Genomic DNA, 13,189 nt, shown 5'->3' on the forward strand with positions numbered 1-13,189 from the left:
GAGAGGGGAAAACCAAGAGGGAGGGCCGTATATTTTCACTTGTCTGGGCTTTGCGGAAGGATGAGCTTCAAGGCAAGCTGAACGAGAGAGAAAGACAGCAACAACAGATGGAAAGTGAAATACTCTGGAAAAGGGCAAATTGATTTTTTAAAAAGTGGCAAGAAGAGGAGAGGAACCTCAAAGTAATGATCCAGTTTCTTGTCCGAATAACAGATTAATCATGCAGGCTTCCTACCTGGAAGGCAAATTAAAGGCAACACAAGGATAATCCTAAACACAATTGAACATATTCAAAATTTAAAATTTAAAAAGGGTGAAACTTTACTATTAGATGCTGAAAAGGGCTTTGATTGATTAAATTGGAACTTCATTATGGAGCTACTAAAGAATTTAAGATATGGCAACAGAACAACAGAACACAGAACAAAAGGCTAGAATCAAAATCAGTGGCGACGTGACAAAACCTTTCCAATACAGAGAGACAGGGATGTCATCTCTCATCCTTCTTATTTATATTCTCAATAGAAATCTTAGCAAGGAAATTATGCCAATATGAAGATCTAATAGGAATAAACGTGAAAAGACAAAAATACAAAATAAAGTTAATTGCGGATGACATTATCCTAATGTCAGAAGACCAACTGAAGGAATTTTCTAAAATGATACACCAGGTTAACCAATTTGGACTAGTTGCTGGGTTCTCAACCAATTTACGCAAAACAAAAATATTAACAGTAAAGATAAAAAAGGAGAACTGAGACAGAAAACAAGAATTGAAGCAACCCTCCAAGCAAAAAAAAATGGGAATGAACATAATGATCTAAATAAATAAAAAATGTAATGTTCGTTTGTGGGATTAACAGAACTCAAAAACCAGTGGGCCAATTGACACCAAATTTGGACAGCATACACCTAACAACCCAATGTATATCCTTCACTCAATTTTTTTTGATTTTGTCATTTGGGAGTTGTAGTTGCTGGGATTTATAGTTCAGCTACAATCAAAGAGTATTCTGAACTCCACCAATGATGGAATTGAACCAAACTTGGCACACAGGACTCCCATGACCGACAGAAAACACGAGAAGGGTTTGGTGGGCATTGACCTTGAATTTTGGAGTTGTAGTTCGCCTACATCCAGAGAGCGCTGTGGACTCAAACAATGATGGATCTGGACCAAACTTGGCATGAATATTCCATATGCTAAAATATGAATACAGATGGAGTTTGGGGGAAATACACTTTGACATTTGGGATTTGTAGTTACTGAGATTTATAGTTCACTTACAATCAAAGAGCATTCAGAATCCTATAAACGACAGAATTGGGGCAAATTTCCCACACAGAACTCTCGTGACCAACAGAAAATACTTAAGGCCATCCAGTACAACTCCCTAGGGCAAGAAAATGTAATCAGAGCCCTCCTGACAAAGAGCCATCCAGCCATAAATATAGATAGATCAGTGGTTCTCAACCTGGGGTCCCCAGATGTTTTTGGCCTACAACTCCCAGAAATCCCAACTAGTTTACCAGCTGTTAGGATTTCTGGGAGTTGTAGGCCAAAAACATCTGGGGACCCCAGGTTGAGAACCACTGAGATAGATATGATTCACACACACACAGAGATATAGTATCATAGACTTGAGAGGGACCCCTAAAAAAGGACAATTATATGTTGCCTATTCCAGAGGAGGCAAACCAGACACTCCCCACATCAACACTGACAAAGAAACAACAAGAAATACTGTTTACTCACAAGCATAAAGAAATTACATATATTGGAAACCAACATTTTCTCATTACTTTATTTTCCAGATCACAGACTGAGCCACAGCAACGCATGGTAGGGGATGGCTAGTGAATAATAAGAATTTATATAAAAATTACTACGAAAAAACCTGGAGTGAAATAACAAAAAGAATGAGAGACTAGTACATCCTAAGTGCTTTTTCTTTGCTCTTCTGAGTGATGTGCCACATGCTTCATATCAGTTTTTTGCATGGCAGGCTGCTCAGACGGCATATGGACGATGTCAGTGGAAGCTACCTCTGATGCATTGGAAGATTGGAATATTTTTTATTCATCCATTGAAATGAGAACTTTGATTACTGTTAGTTGAATAAGGGAACATTCCATCCTTCCTGAAGCAGCTGGTAGCCTTTTGCGTTATTATCTCTTTCGGCTCAAATGTGTTGCTGAGGATCTATAAGCCATGCAGAACAATGATGGCCAAGATGTTACGACAGGTTTGTATAGCATAATTTCATACTGCGGTGGATGATGGCTCCCATGTCAATGGGGCAGGGCATCCATGCCAGGTAGGCATGGGCGATTCCATTCGGAAGCTACCTATCTGACCGCATCTCTGCCTATGAACCCACCAGGACTTTGAGATCTTCCGGGGAGACCCTGCTCTCGATCCCGCCTGCTTCTCAAGCTCGGCTGGCGGGGACGAGAGATAGGGCCTTCTCGGTGGTGGCTCCTCGGCTGTGGAACGCCCTTCCTATGGACATTAGACTAGCACCATCTCTAATGGTATTCCGCAAAAAGGTGAAGACCTGGATGTTTGTGCAGGCGTTTGAGTAATTTAGTGCAATCTGGTAATGGAATATAGGAATGGAACAATGGACGATGAACCTGGACTACGCTTGGATGATGAGAAGATTGGGTACGGTTGTTTTTTGTAATAATTGTGCATTGTAATTGCTTATTGGTAATTTATGGACAATGTGTTAAGTCAATTGTTATATGTTGTATGGAACCACTGCTGTTTCTACTGTTTTTACTGTTTGTGAACCGCCGTGAGTCGCCTTCGGGCTTGAGATACAGCGGTATATAAGCAAAGTAAATAAATAAATAAATAAATGAGTTGCGGAAGTCGTAAGTAAAGTTGGAAGGGGGGTTTCGATGCGTATCCGCGAGTCGGAAGTCCCCAATCGTTTCAAATCGCATTGGTCTATTGATTTCAATGGTTCGGAAGTTGATTCGGAACTATGATAAAGCATTTTTGATCAAAGTCAAAGTAAGCCTGCTGGGAGGCAGAGCCATTGCTGCTTGCCTCCCAGCCAATCAGGACTTATGTTTTGGAAGGAGAGGCATTATCCAGCATCCGGCAGCCATTGCTGCTTAGGTTTCGACTGGCTTTCAAGGGTCTCTCCATAAAACTGGAGCTTGTGTTTAGCTATTTTTTTTTGAGATGGCAATCAAGTCTGCCAAAACAAACAAAAAGTCCTGCAATGCGAAAAAGCAAAAACCATTTTGCAATCTCATCCAGTGGCATTAAAAACAAAACTGTTGAAATTTACTATTCTTATGGGCAGGTTGTAGTTCCCAAAGACTAATCTCCATCTTGTAATTTGTTGTTGATTTTATTGACCCCTCCTCCTGAATCACCAGAGATGGTTTATTGAGTTCTCACAAGCATGACACTGAAATCAGGAGCGGGGACGAGAGACAGGGCCTTCTCAGTGGTGGCCCCTTGACTGTGGAACGCCCTTCCCGGGGATATAAGATCGGCCCCCTCCCTCCTGAAGGTTAAAACCTGGCTTTTTGAGCAAGCCTTTGCTAACCTAACATAAATATACAAAATCATGGAACGACCTGACGATGCAACTGAATAACAATTTTAACAAGGAGACGCTCACGACAACATTTTTACGACTTTGTATGGTCTTTTTTATATTTTTATATTTTACTAGCTGTCCCCTGCCATGCTGTGGCCCAGTCTAGTCATCTCAAAAATGAAATAATTATAAAGTGTTGGTTTCTAATATATGTAATTTCTTTATGCTTGTGCATAAACAGTATTTCTTGCTGTTTCTTTGTCAGTGTTGATGTTCAGGTTGTCTGGTTTGCCTACTCTGAAACATGCAACATATAATTGTCCTTCTATAGGGGTCCCTTTCAAATCTAGGATACTATATTTCTATCTGTGTGCTGCAGTGGGTTAAACCCCTGTGCCGGCAGGACTGAAGTCCGACAGGTTCAAATCTGGGCAGAACGCGGATGAGCTCCCTCTATCAGCTCCAGCTCCTCATGCGGGGACATGAGAGAAGCCTCCCACAAGGATGATAAAACATCAAAACATCCGGACGTCCCCTGGGTAACGTCCTTGCAGACGGCCAATTCTCTCACACCAGAAGCGACTTGCATTTCTCAAGTTGCTCCTGACACGACAAAAAAACAAACAAGCCCTATGAGGAACGGTTTAAAGAGCTGGGCATGTTTAGCCTGAAGAAGAGTCTACAGTGCAGCAGAAAACAAGCTTGCTTCTTCCTTCCTATGACTTTCTCTCACATATTTATACATGGCTATCATGTCTCCTCTCAGCCTTCTTTTCTGAAGACTAAACATGCCCAGCTCTTTAAGCCACTCCTCATAGGGCTTGTTCTCCAGACCCTTGATCATTTTAGTCTCCCTCCTCTGGACACATTCCAGCTTCAATTGTGGTGCCCAGGTTTGGATACAATCTTCCAGGGGTCCAATATTCCCATTAAGGTTGATCCAAGGTTTATCTTAGGGAACACAAAAGTACATTTTCCTCCTTCTTTAAAATAGCCCGTTGGGTCTTCAAACAGAAGACATGTTCTAGCATTTGACACGGCTTTGCCCGGAGAAAAGATTACTGCAATACATATTATCCTGTCAAGAAAATGCTTTCAACCTTGTCTCTACCAGAGAAGTTCAAGTTATGTCTATCCAAGAAGCTTTCCAATCTGAAATTGCTGCCCACTTCCCAAGACGATGTCAGACGTCAGAGCTGACATCTCACACATCTCCAGAGAATCACACTGTTGATCCTTCTGCATTTCACTCATGCTGGAAATGTGAAAAGGAGCAAAGAAGTGGAGATGGTCACTTCTGCAATAAAAGCCCCAGAGGCGCCTGCAGCAAAGTTCACATTAATAGCGGCATTTGTAACCTAGCGCTCATTTAGACAGATGAAAAAAGTCGAGCCCCTAAGCTATGAAATTTATATTTTCAGTAGAGGACAGAAAAGAGGATAGGAGTCAAAGTGAAGGCTAAAAGGTAAACGAATCTAGTCTCAGTTTAAAATATAGTATGTGGCACAGTGGGTTAAACCGCTGAGCTGCTGAGCTTGTTGACCAAAAGGTTGCAGGTTCACATTCGGGGAGCGGCGTGAGCGTCTACAGTGCAGTACAAAAGTGTTGAACGCCAAAGCTTCAATGGAAAAAGAAAGCTTGGGGTGTATCTATGCTAGGCATGGGAGCGGCCTCTTGGGTTCTTTTCTCAAGCCCTCCTCTCTCTCACCATCCTATCCTTCCTTACCTCCCTCTTTCTCTTTCCCTTCCTTCCTTTCCTCTTTCCCCCTTCTTTCTTTCCTTCCTTCCTTCCTTCCTTCCTTCCTTCCTTCCTTCCTTCCTTCTCTCCTTCCTTCCCTTTTGTCTTTCTTGCCTTTCTTTTCCTCCCTCCTTCCCTCTGTCTCCTTCCACCCTTTCTTTCCTTCTCTTTTTCCTTCCCCTTCCCTTTCCTCCTTCTACCCTTTCATCCTTCCTTCCTTCACTCTTTCCTTTCTCCTTCCCTCTCCCTCCTTCCTTCCTTCTCTTCCTTCCTTCCCTTTTTCTTCCTCCTTCCTTGTCATCTTTCCTTCTCTTTTGTCTTTCCTTCCTTCTCTTTCCTTTATCATTGCTTTCCTTCCTTCCTTTTATCCTTCCTTCCTTTCCCCCCTTCTCTTTTTTCCTTCCATCCTTCCTTCTCTTTTGTCCTTCCTTCTCTTTCCTTTATCATTCCCTTCCTTCCTTCTTTTTTCCTTCCTCCTTCCCTTTCGCCCTTTCATCCTTCCTTCCTTCCCCTTTGTTTTCCCTTCCCTCTTCCCTTCTTTCTCTTTTCATCCTTCCCTTCCACCCTTTCATCCTTCTTTCCTTCTCTCTTCCCTTCCTTCCTTCCTTCCTTCCTTCTTTTTTCCTTCCTCCTTCCCTTTCATCCTTCCCTCTCACCCTTTCATCCTTCCCTTTCACACTTTCATCCTTCCTTCCCTTTTGTCTTCCTTTCCTTCCCTCTCTCCCTCTTTCTCCTTCCATCCTTCCCTTCCACCCTTCCTTCCTTCCTTCCTTCCTTCCTTCTCTCTTCCCTTCCTCCTTCCCTTCTTTCCTTCCTTCCATCACTGGGCAGTCAGTCCTCCTTGCAGGCAGTGCTAGCATGCAGCCCCCAAATTAGGAAGTTTTCCCATGCCTAGCATAGATACACCCCAAGCTTTCTTTTTCCATTCAGCCCCAGCTTCTGCCAAACTAGCAATTAGCAAACTAACAAACTAGCAATTCAAAAACATGCAAATGTGAGTAGATCAATAGGTACCACTCCAGCGGGAAGGTATGGGCGCTCCATGCAGTCATGCTGGCCACAATTCCAGACTTCCGGAATTCGGGACTTCCGGATTCAGACAGACAGAGTTTTGGAGCATAATACTCCTGACCTCACAATCGTGTTAAAAAACAAAGTATGGATCGTTGATGTTGCAATCCCAAGTGCGCTCCATGCAGTCATGCTGGCCACATGACCTTGAAGGTGTCTACGGACAACGCTGGCTCTTCGGCTTAGAAATGGAGATGAGCACCACACCCCAGAGTCAGACATGACTGGACTTAATGTCAGGGGACTACCTTTACCTTTTACCTACTCCTGACCTCACAATCATGTTAAAAAACAAAGTATGGATCGTTGATGTTGCAATCCCATGTGACAGCAGGATTGAAGAGAAACAACTGGAAAAGCTGACACGATATGAATTCGAATTGTTGACCGAAAGGTTCGAATTGCAGGTTCGAATTCGGGGAGCGGCGTGAGCTTCCGCTGTCAGCCCCAGCTTCTGCCAAACTAGCAATTAGCAAACTAGCAATTCAAAAACATGCAAATGTGAGTAGATCAATAGGTACCGCTCCAGTGGGAAGGTAAGGGCGCTCCATGCAGTCATGCTGGCCACAATTCCGGACTTCCGGAATTTGGGACTTCCGGATTCAGACAGACAGAGTTTTGGAGCATAATACTCCTGACCTCACAATCGTGTTAAAAAACAAAGTATGGATCGTTGATGTTGCAATCCCAAGTGCGCTCCATGCAGTCATGCTGGCCACATGACCTTGGAGGTGTCTACGGACAACGCTGGCTCTTCGGCTTAGAAATGGAGATGAGCACCACACCCCAGAGTCAGACATGACTGGACTTAATGTCAGGAGAAAACCTTTACCTTTTACCTACTCCTGACCTCACAATCATGTTAAAAAACAAAGTATGGATCGTTGATGTTGCAATCCCATGTGACAGAAGGATTGAAGAGAAACAACTGGAAAAGATGACACGATATGAGGATTTAAAGATCGAACTGCAAAGACTCTGGCACAAGCCAGTCAAGCTGGTCCCAGTGGTGATTGGCACACTGGGTGCAGTGCCTAAAGACCTTGGCCTGCACTTAAACACAATTGGCGCTGACAAAATTACCATCCGCCAGCTACAGAAGGCCACCTTACTGGGATCTGCACGCATTATTTGCTGATACATCACAAGGTCCTAGACACTTGGGAAGTGGCCGACGTGTGATCCAATTCAACAGTCAGCAGAGTGTCTGCTGTGGACTCATCTTGTTGTGTTTCTAATAATAATAATAATAATAATAATAATAATAATAATAATAATAATGTATCACTCACAACCTTAAGCATTTTGTACAATTAAAAAATTCACTTTTTCAAATAACTCAGGCAATGCCAGATACCCAAGCTAGTAAATACATAAAACTCAGATTATTAAACACAATGTGGACCAAGAAATATGGTTGGATAAAGAAGACTTCAGATTCAGCTCTGGTTTAAATAAGCCCAAAGAAAATGAGACCAAAAGGGTCTCATGAGCCTCTAACAACCAGATGAGATGAATAGTATTGCCCCAGATCTTTTGCAAAATGATACCCACATGTTTTGCTATGTCTTAGTTGGGCCATACACTTGTCAAAGAATCTACGAGGGTTGAATGAAAAGTAATGCCTCCACGTTCGTAACTCCTCAAAAGATGGCAGTACTGGTATGTGGCAAGAACTGGCATGTTCAGTAGACTCTCCTCTACAGTTCCATTTTGGTGGGAAGCCATAGCATTGAACGGTTGTGTTGTTGAAGTGCAAAATATGTAACCCTGCACAGACGGTCAGTCAATGCGACTTAAGCAATGTGCAGTCGATGAATTCTTGACAGCAGAAGGCGTCACCCCAAAGGAGATTCATCAGAGAATGCAGACTGTTTATAGTGATTGTGTTGATGGGACTACTGTCCGTCGTTGGGCGCGTAAGTGTAAAGATGTTGAGGTGGGAACATCTGACTTGCGTGACAAACAAAGAGTTGGACGTCCTGTGACAGCAACCACTGAGTTTCACAAGCAAAACATTGACAGATTGATTCTGGACGATCATCATATCACTCAGAGAGACATTTCAAGCATAATCGGCATTTCACAAGAACGTGTGGGTCACATTATTGCTTTGCTTGGTTATCAGAAAATCTCTGCACGATGGGTTGTGGAAACAGAGTATCCACTTCTGTGAGGGCTTCAGAAAATTTGTTCATCGTTGGCAGAAATGTATCCAATTGTCTGATGATTATGTGGAAAAGTCAATAGTGGTAGTTAAAGAGCACATTCTAAGGATTATTTCTGCTGGGTTGTTGTAGGTTTTTTTCGGGCTATATGGCCATGTTCTAGAGGCATTCTCTCCTGACGTTTCGCCTGCATCTATGGCAAGCATCCTCAGAGGTAGTGAGTTGGAAGTAGGAAAATGGGTTTATATATCTTTGGAAAGACCAGGGTGGGACAAAGGACTCTTGTCTGCTGGAGCTAGGTGTGAATGTTTCAACTGACCACCTTGATTAGCATTTGATACCCTGGAAGTGCCTGGAGCAATCTTTTGTTGAGAAGTGATTAGATGTCCCTGATTGCTCTTCTGATGTCTGCAAGAGCTGCAAGACCGAGAACAAGCCACGAGAGTCAAGACAAAGACCCACCCAGAGGAAAAAATGCTCTTGCCATACATCAAGGGAACCACTGACCGCATAGGGAAGCTGATGAGGAAACACAACATACAAACTATCTACAGACCCACCAAGAAAATCCAACAAATGCTCCATTCAGCAAAGGACAAGAGGGATCCTCTCCCCTCTGCAGGAGTCTACCGTGTACCATGCAGCTGTGGACAAGTCTACATAGGGACCACCAAACGCAGCAGCATTGCCCAGACACGCATCAAGGAACATGAAAGGCACTGCAGACTAATTCAACCAGAGAAGTCAGCCATAGCAGAGCACCTGATGAACCAACCTGGACACATGATATTATTTGAGAACACAGAAAAGTTGGACCACTCCAACAACCACCATGTCAGACTACACAGAGAAGCCACTGAAATCCACAAGCATGTGGACAATTTCAACAGAAAGGAGGAAACCATGAAAATGAACAAAATCTGGCTACCAGTATTAAAAAACTCTAAAATTAAAACAACAAAACAGCAGAGGGAAACCAATCAGGGACATCTAATCACCTCTCAACAAAAGATTGCTCCAGGCACTGTCAGGCCATTATATGCTAATCAAGGTGGTCAGTTGAAACATTCACACCTAGCTCCAGCAGACAACAGTCCTTTGTCCCATCCTGGTCTTTCCACAGATATATAAACCCATTTTCCTACTTCCAACAGACTTCACGACCTCTGAGGTTGCTTGCCATAGATGCAGGTGAAAAGTCAGGAGAGAATGCCTCTAGAACATGGCCATATAGCCCGAAAAAACCTACAACAACCCAGTGATTCCGGCCATGAAAGCCTTCAACAATATTGATTATTTCTGCGTTTGATTTATTAAAATATTCCCATCCAAACCCAAGTAACGAAGGTGGAGGCATTACTTTTCATTCAATCCTTGTAGAAATGAAAGACCATTGGAAGACCGTTCCTGGAAGCTGGGACAAGAAGTAAACACTCTTCTGTTCCTTCTTATGTTAGCTATACAGTTCCTTGCCAGCAATGGAATATTTTTCCTTGGCTTTGAAGTCTGGAAAAGGAGGAACAGATAGTGCCAAGGGTATTAGTGAACATTACATTAAAAATAAAGAGCTGGCTTTTCGTAGGGCCACAAAAATCATCAACAACCGCAGGAAAAAATTGCTGACTGTTCTGGGGACATTTGGATGGCGGTTTGTTAGCCAATATATGCCCAAAGCTGCCCTGATTGGAAAATAAGAATACTAATTAGGATCATATGCTCAGGAATGTTCCCCTCGATCTCTCCAAGTCATTTGCATAAATGCTAATCAGTAATGCATAACAGCACGCGTGGCGAGCCAGCGAGAGCGCAAATATAATTATCACTTAGATCGAATCAGCCAAACTGAAGGGCAGAGGTGTTAAATACATTAATGCCTTGGAAACCGGTCCCTGTATCCTTGCTTTTCACCTGTCAATGCATCCGTTCCATTCCCCTTCCCTCTTGCATGAGTCAAACTGACCAGGTCTATCTGACTTGAGCGTTGAATAACTGGGATATTTTTAGCAGTACTAAAACGGGAGTATTTTTAGCCAGTCTCCATTTTTATCCCTAATTCGAAATCTCAGGTTTAATATCCTTCCATTAATCTTCTCATTGGTTTGCTCTGGACCGTTGAATCTACATCAATGTTTCTCAACCTGGGGGTCGAGACCCCTGAGGTGGTCACGGGGGGGTTTCAGAGAGGTCACCAAAGACCATCAGAAAACATATATTTCTGATGGTCTTAGGAACCCTTTTAGCAGAGAAGGCTGAAGAGCTTTCCACTTGTCCTTCTTATTAATCACCAATATGCAGCTTGGCTCACTTGCTTGAGCAACCCATCCCACCAAAAGCTCTCCTCTGCTGTGATTGGCCGGCCTTTCAGCCAAGGGGAGGGCTGTTTCTGAGACTCCAAGCAAGGAGGGGAGAGCAGGTTTGGTAGCATGGTGCACATGTGCGGACGAGGGAGAGCGTGCAAGGCTGGAGGGAGGCGCCAGGCAGTCCCTTCAAGGCATGGGGTTTCTGTGTGGGAAGTTTGGCCCAATTCTATCGTTGGTGGGGTTCAGAATACTCATTGATTGTAGGTGAACTATAAATCCCAGCAACTACAACTCCCAAATGTCAAAGTCTATTTTCCCCAAACCTCCACTACTGTTCACATTTGGGCATATTGAGCATTCGTCCCAAGTTTGGTCCAGTTCCATCATTGTTTGAGTCCACAGTGGTCCCTGGATGTAAGTGAACTACAACTCCAAAACGCAAGATCAGTGCCCACCAAACCCTTCCAGTATTTTCTGTTGGTCATGGGAGTTCTGTGTGCCAAGTTTGGCCCAATTCTATCATTGCTGGGGTTCAGAATGCTCTTTGATTGTATGCGAACTATAAATCCTAGCAACTACAACTCCCACATGTAAAGGTCTGCTTCCCCCAGACACCACCAGTGTTCACACTTGGACATATTGAGTATTTGTGCCAAGTTTGGTCCAGATCCATCATTGTTTAAAGCCACAATGCTCTCTGGACATAGCTGAACTACAACTCCAAAAATCAAGGTCAATGCCCACTAAACCCTTCCAGTATTTTCTGTTGGTCATGGGAGTTCTGTGTGCCAAGTTTGGCCCAATTCTATCATTGGTGGGGTTCAGGTTGCTCTTTGATTGTAGGTGAACTATACATCCCAGCAACTACAACTCCCACATGTCAAGGTCTGTTTTCCCCAAACTCCACCAGTGTTCACACTTGGACATATTGAGTATTTGTGCCAAGTTTGGTCCAGAACAATCATTGTTTAAGTCCACAATGCTCTCTGGACGTAGCTGAACTACAACTCCAAAAATCAAGGCCAATGCCCACCAAACTCTTCCAGTATGCTCTTTAGTTGTAGGTGAACTATAAATCCCAGCAACTACAACTCCCAAATGACAAAATTGAATTCCCCCAACCCCACCAGTATTCAAATTAGGGCATGTCTGGTTTTGTGTCAAATTTAGTCAAGTGAATGAAAATATATCCTGAATATCAGATATTTACATTACAATTCCTAACAGTAGCAAAGTTACAGTTATAAAGTAGCAACGAAAATAATGTTATGGTTGGGGGACACACAAAATGAGGAACCGTATTAAGGGGTCGCGGCATTAGGAAGACTGAGAACCACTGACCTACATACTATAGTGTCCAAGAGGACTTGTCTTAGACAGAACCTCTATTACTGTCTCAGTCGATCACAACTGGCCGGTAAGGAGATTAAGTTTCTAAAAGAGGGTTTGGTTTCTCCAATTGCACTGCCTCCTCCATGGGATTTCGCAGCAGAAAGACATCTCCCACGGTTTCTGTAATAATTTTTTGTACCAGTGTGAAAGTACCCTGAGGAAGAAAGACCGCATGGCTCCAGTCAAATGTGTTTTGCTCAGATGTTCTCCTGCCGACTCGCCTAAATATGGAACTGGCTGGAGGACAACTTCTCCAACCATGTGGCACTTTTAAAGAAGTCCACAACATGGGTTGCTTCTTTTGGGTTCGGACTAAACTCCGGTGTGGGTCCAAAGCAGCACTGACACAATGGGGCTATTGGTTAGAATGGGTATGGGAAAAACCCAGGCCCGGGAGCCAGATGCGGCCTCTTGGGTTCTTTTCTCAAGACCTTCTCTCTCTCACCATTCTATCCTTCCTTACCTCCCTCTTTCTCTTTCCCTTCCTTCCTTCCCTCTTTCCCCCTTCCTTCTTTCCTTCCTTCCTTCCTTCCCTCTTTCCTTCCCTTTTGTCTTTCTTGCCTTTCTTTTCCTCCCTCCTTCCCTCTGTCTCCTTCCACCCTTTCCTTCCTTCTCTTTTTTCCTTCCTCCTTCCCTTTCCTCCTTCCACCCTTTCATCCTTCATTCCCTCTTTCCTTTCTCCTTCCCCCTCCCTCTTTCCCCTTCCTTCTGTCCTTCCTTCTTTCTCTTCCTTCCCTCTCCTTCTTTCTCCCTCCTTCCGTCTCTTCCTTCCTTCCCTTTTCCTTCCTCCTTCCTTGTCATTTTTCCTTCTCTTTTGTCTTTCCTTCCTTCTCTTTCCTTTATCATTCTTTTCCTCCTTCCTTTTATCGTTCCTTCATTTTTCCTCCTACTCTTCCTTTCTTCCATCCTTCCTTCTCTTTTGTCTTTCCTTCCTTCTTTCCTTTATCATTCCCTTCC

General features: G+C 43.5%; 1 protein-coding gene across 2 annotated transcripts in view; it reads right to left on the reverse strand.

Annotated features, from left to right (window-relative positions):
* Window positions 1–13,189, reverse strand: part of WHRN (whirlin) — an 86,818-nt gene that overhangs the window by 70,076 nt on the left and 3,553 nt on the right. The window lies entirely within an intron of this gene.

Source organism: Anolis sagrei, chromosome 11 (assembly GCF_037176765.1).
Source record: "Anolis sagrei isolate rAnoSag1 chromosome 11, rAnoSag1.mat, whole genome shotgun sequence".
Classification (NCBI taxonomy): Eukaryota; Metazoa; Chordata; class Lepidosauria; order Squamata; family Dactyloidae; genus Anolis; species Anolis sagrei.